The sequence below is a fragment of the Triticum dicoccoides genome, chromosome 7A (assembly GCF_002162155.2).
Source record: "Triticum dicoccoides isolate Atlit2015 ecotype Zavitan chromosome 7A, WEW_v2.0, whole genome shotgun sequence".
Lineage (NCBI taxonomy): Eukaryota > Viridiplantae > Streptophyta > Magnoliopsida > Poales > Poaceae > Triticum > Triticum dicoccoides.
The window spans coordinates 17,466,203-17,476,388 of NC_041392.1; the positions used below are offsets into that span (position 1 = coordinate 17,466,203).

The 10,186-nt window shown below is 45.8% G+C and overlaps 1 pseudogene; it reads right to left on the reverse strand.

Moving 5' to 3' along the window:
• Positions 1–2,138: 2,138 nt before the first annotated feature.
• On the reverse strand, positions 2,139–4,000 carry LOC119331826 (annotated as a pseudogene).
• Between the last annotated feature and the right edge of the window lie 6,186 nt (positions 4,001–10,186).

Here is a 10,186-nt window from a genome sequence, read left to right on the forward strand (position 1 = left end):
TCGGGGCGGCGGCGGAGACCGCGGGCCGCGGCGCGACATCCCGAAGGGGCGGCGCGGCGGAGGAGTGCGGGTCGGTGCAACCGCGGGAACGGCCTCGGGACGGCTACGTGGACCACGTGCCACGCTCGCTACGGCCCGATGGGGCGACGCAGCGGCGGCGCGAGGGTCGGTGCGGCCACGGGGACGACCAGGAGCGGACGGCCTCGGGGCGGCGGTGGACCGCGGGCCGCGGCACTACGGCCCGAAGGGGCGACGCAGCGGTGACGCGGGTCGGTGCAGCCAAGAGAAGAACCACGGGGCGGCGGCGCTGCGGCCCGACGGGGCGACGCAGCGGCAGCCCGTTGCTCGATCGACGGAGGGGCGCGCTGAACTCGGAGACGATCTTCACGGGACCTGCGAAGGCGCGCGTAACTGACGGGCCAGGTCGGTCGCGCGGCGTAGATGAGGCGGATCGCGGCAGCGAGCGGGTGATCAAGCCGATCACGCGCGAGGTCGGGGACGCCGCTCGGTGGAGGCGTGGTGGCATCGGAGTCCGAGATGAAGCCGGCGGCGGCGGGCGGCAGGGCGGCTATGATTGGCTGCCGCATGGCGCGAGGCCGCCGAGTCGGGGTGATGCAGAAGTCCCGGTCGGAGCAGGGCGGTGACGGCCGACGTAGATCAACGGGCGGGCCGGCGCGCGGACGACGGCCTTGAGGGCTGCCTGTCACGCGAGGCCGCCGGGTCGGTGAAGTAGCCGGCCGGTTGCGCCGATGTCGGAGTAGAGGCGCGAGGTGTCGACGGCGGCGGTGGGCGACGCAAACCGATCAAGAAAAGATCAGAAAACCAAAAAGTAGACGCCGATCAAAACGACCGGTGAGAGAGAAAACCCGGATCAAAGGATCGGGAAAAAGACTCTCTAGGGCAGCCGGTCAACACGACCGGCGGACGAACCCTAGGTACGGGCGGCGCGGCCCCCGGCGGCGGTCATGGAGGCCGACCGCCCCGGGGGCGGCGCGCAGGTGCGGAAGCGGTGGCGGCTAGGGTTTAGGATCGACTTGCGATAGATACCATGTTAGAAGGGAGAGAGGAGGGTTGGTGGAATTGTTCGTTGTATTGCTTGAGCCTCGTGGGCATATATATAGGAGTACAATGATCTACTTGGAGTACAAGGCAAGCCAGAATATTTCCTAGTCTAACCTATGTTTCCTATACAATCACGTTACTCAACAGATGCAATCTAGTCGTTGTCAGCACATGCAAGAACGCGATAAGAGAAAATATTTTGGTGCCACGATAACTTGTGGCTTTTCAGGATATTTTCCATAGCTTTATATTAGACCGACACGGACACCCAAGATGACACAAGACAATAGGATGCCATCCGGAATACAACTCCAACCCTGATTTACAAAACTAAACGGTGTGTTTGGAAACCAAAGTATTTTTGTAGTTTTTAAAAAATACTATGGTTTATGAAAAAACCTTGGTATTCAATACTTTGAATTGTTTGGATGAAAAAAATACTGTAGTTTAACAAACCGTGGTATCTCTTAAAATGTGGTCTTTTTGTTGTATATAAAAAAGAGGTCCCGACCTCTTTTTAAAAAACTGAGAAACGCTGACTGGGCGCTCTCTCTGTCCATGTCGTAACTAGCTCGGTCTTTGATTGATTACAATAGATAGCTCTACTACTACTGCTACAGATTCTGGCATCTACTAGGAGAGAACATGCCCGTGCAAGGCTACATGCATACGGTGGCCATTAGCACAAGCTGATCCGTGAGTGTTGCTGAGCATGCATGCAACGCGTAACAATCTGTACAAACCAAAGAAAACAGAGAAAAACTGCCACTTGCCAAACACCTTAGCAGTATTATCAAAACTGAGAAAATCTATGTTTTTCAGAAACTGAAGTATTTGTTGCCCATTTATTGAAATACTGAAGTTTTAGAAAACCATGGTCTTTGAAAAATGGTGTTGCCAAACTAGGCCTAAGTAATTACAAAAAATTAAGGTTTCTCACGACATCTCATGTGATTATTTAGGTGATTGTGTTGGTTTTTGCACTTATCATGTAGTACTCCCACCATCCCAAAATATAGTGCATATTAGAATTTTTAAAGTCAAACTTTGACCAAGTTTATTAAAAAAAATCAACATCTATGATACCAAATCAATTTCATTAGATTCATGCAATATATTTTTATTTAATATCGTACATATTTGGCAGTAGACAGAGATAATTTTCTCCATAAACTTGGCCACAATTCATGAATTTGACTTATTTTAGCAAGTCGGGAATGTCCACCGGATACCTGTGGATAGACGTGGTCCATGGCCCATCGGTCTCGCAGGCAGCTGATTGGATGCACTCCCACAGTACGCTGTTGCACTTGAACCCTGAGCCGAAGCCGATCATCCAAATGCGGTCGCCCTTGCGCATCCGGCCTTTGGCCTCGACGTAGGCGAGCTCGTACCACAGCGAGCTACTCGACGTGTTTCCGAACCGGTGAAGTGTCATCCGCGACGCCTCCACCTGCTCGTCGGAGAGGAGGAGCTTTTTCTGCAGCTGGTCTATGACGGCACGGCCGCCGGCATGAATGCACATGTGCTCGAATGCCGTGGAGAAGTCCGGGATGTAGGGCTTGATGCGCGCGCCAAGCACCTTGCGTGCGATGAAGGAGAGGACGAAGAGAAGCTGCTCGGATGCCGGCAGGACGAGCGGCCCGATCTCAGTGATGTTGGCCTGGAGCGAGCTCCCTGCGACGACCATCAGGTTCTTGCTGAGGTTGATCCCGACGTTCCCTTGGTCGTCCTCCTCCTGGAACACACACCGGTAGGCACCATCGTCGTTCGCGCCCGTGAAGGTGCGCACAACGTGCTTGAGGCGGAACCGGGCATTCACGGGGGATGTCGACAGCAGTGCGGCCACTCCGCCGACACGGAACAGGCAGTTGGGCAGGAGCATGGCACGCTCGTTGCCGACGTAGTAGTTCGGCGTGATGGTCTCCGTGGAGACGACCAGCGCGCAGGCGCCTCGGGGAAGAACTGCAATGATTTTAAATTTTTAGTTTCAACGATATTTTAGCGGTTGCGGAAATCACTAAATTTCACTGAAATCCAGTATTTTGGTTTTCATTTTGGCTAAAGGATTGGAATTTTCAATTGAAATTCACTAGGATCCAACAAATTGTTTGAAAAAATATTATATATATATATATATATATATATATATATTGAATTTGTGTGTACTGCCGAAATTGTTGAAATATTTTGACCGAAACACAATTATTATGTATGTACCAAAATTTCAACGAAATTGCACTGGAAGTGAGAACCTGCAACCCATGCCGGAGAGGTTGATGCTGCGGATGTCGCCGCGCAGGTTGTACTTGTTGACGATGATGTCGACCAAGGACGGCGTGGGGCAGAAGAGGCTGCAGTTGAGGACGAGCGCGCAGATGGCGTCTGGAGCGACGCCCGTCTTGGTGAGGAGGTCGTCAATGGCCGAGAAGACGACGAGCTCGAACTCGGCGCGGGCGTTCTCGAGGGTGCAGTACTCTTGCGTGGGGACGTAGTTGTGCGCCGCCGGCAGGCATGTCTCCTCCCCGAGGCCGGAGCGCTGCAGCAGGCGCGACATGAACCGGACGCTGCGGTCGTCGATGGTGGGCGTATGCTTGGTGTGCTCGACGAAGGAGGCCATGGGGATGCGGCCGAGCGGGCGGTTGGAGGAGGAGTGGAAGCAGGCGTAGTCGACCAGGTACACCGCGCGCGGGCGAAGCATGAGGTGCACGGTGGCCGCTGCGGCCGGGACGAACCCCGCCAAGAAGAGGTGCGCTGGCTGAAGCTGGAGCTCACGGAGCCAGCTGATGAGCTCTGCTGGTCCGAGCCGCACCAGGGCGACGAGAGAGTAACTGGAGATTGCGGCGGCGACAACGGCGAGGAAGTTGTCCATGATGCGCTGGTACACGGCCTTGAGGCGCATGCTACTATTTTTTGAAACGTTGAGGCTCATGCTGCTTGGTTACGTACGTGTGGTTGTTTATGTTTTTCTTGTATGAGGGGCTACTTACATGTGGGTGTCTTTGCTGCGTTTAGAGCTTGCACTTATATAGTTGAGGTCATGGCTTCGATGCTGCAGATCATGCCCGAATTATAGACGATGTGTGGGGAGCCTGCTTCGCCTCTGTCGACGGTACATGTGGACTCACTTGTGACCTCGACAGTGGTTATATATGGCGCCACCCACACCACCACCGTCGAAAACCAGCGTGGAGGATTGGCCGTTTGGGCGCATGTGTCTTCCACCTGCCTGAGCTCATCGGCCAGATGGTTCCCACAGGTGACTAGGTTGCGGCGTCCGGTGAGTTGGCACCTGGGCTCTGTTCACTATAAAGCTTCGTGGATTCATCGCCAGCTCGGAGGTTGCTAGACCTACATCTGCCAATATGATAGCAATCGGGGACAAGAGAAAGAGGGTGTGCGCTAGCCATCGTTCCGGCATCCTAAGGACAAATCATTCCAGAGCAAAAGTAAGAAGAGTGGCACTATTGGGAAGGTGTCTGCGGCTGCTTGATGGACGGTTTTTTGGGGCGGGGGGGTTTGTAGTTGTACAGGGTTGCGGGTGTTTGTTCGTTTGCTAAGTGGTAGTTAAGATTCATGATTTGGGAGTAGTCCCCATGTGTTCATGTTGTAATGTTTTTTGCCCGGTCTTCCATCAATTAAATGGGTAATTTGCTTCTGCTTAATTAATGAGCAAGGCAAATACATTGCCTCTGTCGAAAAAAAAAGTAGTCCGCTTTTGCTATTATCTAGACGACAGATTTTTAAATTTATTCCTCCTTAAAAATATTTTAAATTCTTTTAATATTATATATGTTTCTGTTTGCCGGGAAAAGGAAAAAACAACACATAACAAAAAACCAGTCACATGTTAAACAATTGGGCACTATTTAGCCAGCGGTAGGTGTTGTTCAATTGATGATTCTGGTTAGCAGCGAATTGATGGGTAAGTCAAGCAATTCACTTATAGTATATCGGATGGGTAAGTCAGTGGTCAGGCGTTTTCCGTTTGATGATTTTGGTTAGCAGCGAATTGATGAGACGATGTTGTTGGTGCCCTGTAGGGTATGGTTTTAATTAAATACTGATCTGATGTGGAAAATGCCGAACAATACATCTCACGTCAAATCACTGTTTTCATTAAACTCTGATGTTGAAAAAAAATGTTGTCACCAACCACTACAACAAAACAACCGCATAAGGTCGTTTTTTATGGGACGCTATTTATATTCGTCTCTATGCCCAGGACATTAGCAGGCTAAAGACGCTTCCTGAGACGTTTACATAAGCATCTCAATCTTACTTTTTTAGAATAATGCATTTATATTTTTAATTAACTTAGAGACGATTTGTGAGACGATTAGTTAGGCCGGCGAAATATTTGGTGCTCGAAAATTCATTATTTTACCGCGTAAATACTTCCCGCGGAATTTCGGTTTTTTTTTTTGCTAGCATACTCCGTATAATCCTCCCATGCCCCGTCTTTCCAGTTTCCACCTCCCACAAAAATCCCAATCTGCGCCGCCACCAAAGCCTATCCCCCGCAGCAGTTCTCGGCCTGGCTCTGCCCTCCGGCGCCAAGTCCACCCTCGGCCGGCGACTTCCCGTTCTCCTATGTCAGCATCCTCGCCAGTGGGAGCCTCGCCGGCCGTCGGCGTCCTCGCCGTTGCCACGCCGCGCCCCTCCAAACTCTCATCGCTACACCGTCGCGCAAGATGGGATCCGCCATGTCAAGAAGGTGCTCCCTCGAATCCCATCACTCTCTACAGTTTTTGAATTAAATCAATCAACGCAGCTTCTTAGTTGTCACATCCCATGCCTCTTTCTTGATTGGTTGGTTCTCAACTGAATTTCAAAATTTGGACCGACCAGTATCAATCACATAACTGATCCCCGATCCTGGTGCATCAGATCTCATGAAGTAAATCTTGTTGGTGGTGTGGCCTGCCGCTTGAAAAAATATCTATTTTGCATCTCACTCTGCAACTTACTCCATCAGATCTAATTTCGTTTGTTCCTTTTTTAGGGGGGGGAGGAGCGAATACATTAATCAGGTGCAGGATCGAATGACTGGCCATTAAGTAGACTGCATTTACTCTCTATGGAAGAGTTCCAGTTTAATTTGCAATTCCAACATGATTCATACGTTCATTGTTTGATGATGTATAGTTTTAGCTTCTAGATACTAGCATCACTTTGGCCTAGTACTTACGAAGCAAAATGACATATCGATGTGGTTTTTTACTTTATTGGTTCTGGCTTCACATGACTTCATGCGACTGACAAGGCATATTTTTTGGTCCACCACTAATGGTTAGTGCAGATTTTTTTCATGGATTTTTGCTTACTTTAGCTCGGTAGATGCTCAGTATTGTCTTAATTGTACTTTTTTGGGAAGCGGCTATGCATCTTAATTAGGCATGAGTAAGATCAGAACCAGCTAATTATGTACATTTTGAAAAAGATCCAAACTAGATATAGTTTTCCGCTCAGTTTGATCCAGTACACCTGGTCAGGAAAATTGTGGTTCGCCAACCTATCTGATATAGCCTTGAAACATTCTGATTTACACAAACTAAGCTGGGGCATAGGGAAATTCATGTTAGTATCTGACAATGGAGGATGCGGTCACTGTTGAATCAATAAATTGACCAGATCAACGCCTTGTTTTGTTACACGCAACTGCCCTATACCTAACCCCTCAAAGAAACAGAAAAACATGTTGTATCTCTCTCCCCAGATCAGGCGCATCCATGGCTCCCGACAGGGATAACTTCCGACGTCGATACTTCCCGGACATCTGGGTGGTGCCGCTCGCTACCAACCAAAGTTCCCCCTGCCCCCATTAGAAGATGCAGCCGATACCACTACCTTGCAGCCATAGATTGATTCCTTCATGCGCTGGCAGGCTAGATGTTCAAGGAGGTAGCGGAGATGCAGCCGTGTGTCCATCCTCTCCCATTGAAGGTGCCTGGTACAGTGGTACCCCATGATCCTCCTTTCAATTTATTTTTTATTGTCAATTTGTGTTTGCCCCCAAACTTTTTTTTCCTTCTTCAATGAGTACAACTCCTATGAGCGGTTGGTCAGAGCTCTAATTTGGGTGTTGGTCGAGTTCACCTTGTTATGTATCAGAATGAATGATGGGATTCATGTTTTTGTACATATCACAGAGGATCTAGTACAAGAATATTAATACTTCTACATATTATCACCTCACCTTCCGTACCATTGTCCACTTGTTTTGTGCTACATCCAATGGTGGGACGCTTATTTTGTTACCATGGAACGTAAGCGTACAATATACTTCTGTTATCTCTGAGCGTGTATATAAACACTATAGATTTGGTAGTCTTTATAATTCTGTCCAATTTATGTGATCTATAACCATGGTGATCAAAGTTTCTCTGTGTTACCTTTATATATGACAACAGATTATAATTCTGTCAAATTTATGTGGGCTATAACCAAATAAAACATTGTAATTTCTTTCTGACAGTAGTTTAGCTGGTAAATTTTATACAGATTGTAGTAATATCAAACTGATGTGGGCTTTAACCAAATGACATACAATATTTTTCTCTGTCCGCACATTAACTGGTCATTTTTATACAGATTATAATATTGTCAAATCGATGTGGGCTATAACCAAACATCACTGTGATTTCTTTCTGTCAGCACAACAGCTAGTAAGTTTTGTATTGCATTGACACTATCACAAGAGAATATGTTTTCTTACTGTTTGCAGATATTCAAGGATTTAACATTATGGAAATGTTCAGCAGATGATCTTTTGTAAGTGAAAAGAATACATTTTTATAAGAGCAATCAATGTGGGACCAATATAAGGTGTGTGATTTATCCATGTTCCAACCTTTTCTGCTGACAAAGATGGTTCAGAACAATGTAGTCGTCATCTGTTTGACAGATAAGCTGGATTATCTCTAGATCAGCTGGCTCAAACTAAATTTGTTGTGTCATCCATACTAGTGTAGAGTTTCTATTGGACCGAAGATTACTAGTGTCGACAAGCATAACCAGTCAATCCTAAGAAATCTTAGTTCTATAGAGAAGAAACAAATAAATTATAAGTATTCTTTTTGAAACCAATGTATATTTGTTATTTAAAATTATCTAGCTCTGCTTCTCTATATTTCCTTTCACCTTTTCTGGTGCTAATGTGCTTTTATTGCAGGATTTAGAGAAAAAAACTAATTATATGGACAGATCATAACAGGTTTTATATCGGAAATAATCTTGAAACGTGCAAGGGAAATCTTTACATTTTTCTAGAAGCCATATCCATAAAAGCTGCGAAAGCCGTCAAGCTGATGTACCAAACTAGCTATAGAATTTTTAGATAGATTTTGACATAGAATTTCCATTTTATTTTCGAATTGGTTTTAACTTTCAGATAGTCAGAATTAGAATTAGAAGTTTATTTTGTAGTGACATACACATTATTGTATGAACGTACAGTTCACTTGTGAAGTATCAATACCCTTTGTAATAAAAATATTTGTAATGGCTTGCACATTGCTTCTTGTTTTGTGGCTGTGATTATGAGAAACTTTTGCAGTCAATTACGAGAATATGATGATTGCAATGCAACGATGATGTTGAATAATGCCTACATAACTATATTATTTGATGACCTGCATGTGCAGCAGGGCATGATAAAACAATCCAAATCAAAATGATGAAATACAACAATGTACGACGTCATACGGGCATGTCTAGCAGAACGTATATATTTGTTTAGACACGTTTTTGAGCGTGCCTATGTAGCGTCTCAAGTCATGTAGACACGCTTTTGAGCGTCCCTATATAGCGTCTCATGTCATGTAAACACGCCATCAAGCGTGTCTAAATCTTTGAGATGGTCCGTGTGGAGACGCTCGAAGGACGCTTTACTAAAACGACTCTACAATTGCCTAGAGATGAAATACCACGCCACTAGCTATGTAATTTGACGTCTCTATCGGCAGGTTTTGTTGTAGTGAACCGTTGGCTGATTTTCTTAAAGAACTAAAGAAAAATTGCGGCCAGGAAATGTTGAATCCTAAACAAGGTACCATTTTCGTTAAACTCTGATGTTGAAATAATGTATTGACACAAACCACTGGCTGATTTTTTTTTGAAGTAACTAAAGAAAAAACACGTCCAGGAAATGTTGAACCCTGTTTGCTAAAGGTGGCTTCGTGGTACGGCCCCAAGTAATCGCGACATGACACAAAAGGATACCACTTTTCACTTTCTTTTCAGAAAAAATTACCAATACATAGTCGATACGTCCATATATTTCTGAGTCAAACTACGTGATGGTAATTGTCGATCTAATGGTTAACATTACTAAGTTGTACATTTCAAAAAGGGTGACTTAGAGGTATCAATTTCTTTATCAGCCATGTTGCACATTTCCATCAAGTACACGTGCACATTTTTTTAAAAATATACAAAAGTCGGGTTGCACATACCTACACAAGAAAATGCACATAATTTGAAAACATGTAACCACCATATTTTCTTGCATAACGATCCACATTCGTTGAATGATAATAAATAAGCGCATTAACAAATAGACCCTCTTTAATAATATGTGCAACTTTATTTATAGAGGAGTATAAAACTTGGTAATATCACATTTCCAGCAATGACTTATTTTATATTTGTGGACTTGATACGATGCAAAGAGTTAAATGGCACAAAGCTATATATACAAAACTACAGATTTTGTGGCTGCAGTTTCGCAGCATGCGCGCCCAAATAGCGTGGTCGATGGGAAAACTGTAGGTTTTGTCCTAATCTTTTACATCATGTCCAAATCGTACAGTTGAAGCATTTTATCAATAAAAATGACAATCTGGTCCCACCTGACAATGCATCCTTGCTAGTTTGTTTACATGCCCCCCCCCCCTCATATGTACTCCTCATCCTCCTCTTCTCCTCTCTCTCCAGCATTGGATCTATGATTGCAGTAATTTTTTTAGGATGAGGAATATTGACATTTGTAGTTGTACGATCCCTGTTCGCACTGGTCGCCGTTCAACTGATTCCATGTTCACTAGACGGGGTCACTTTATAGGACCTATCTAGATCTCCCACTCAGGGCAATTACAATTTTTATGCATGTGTCTGTCTGCAC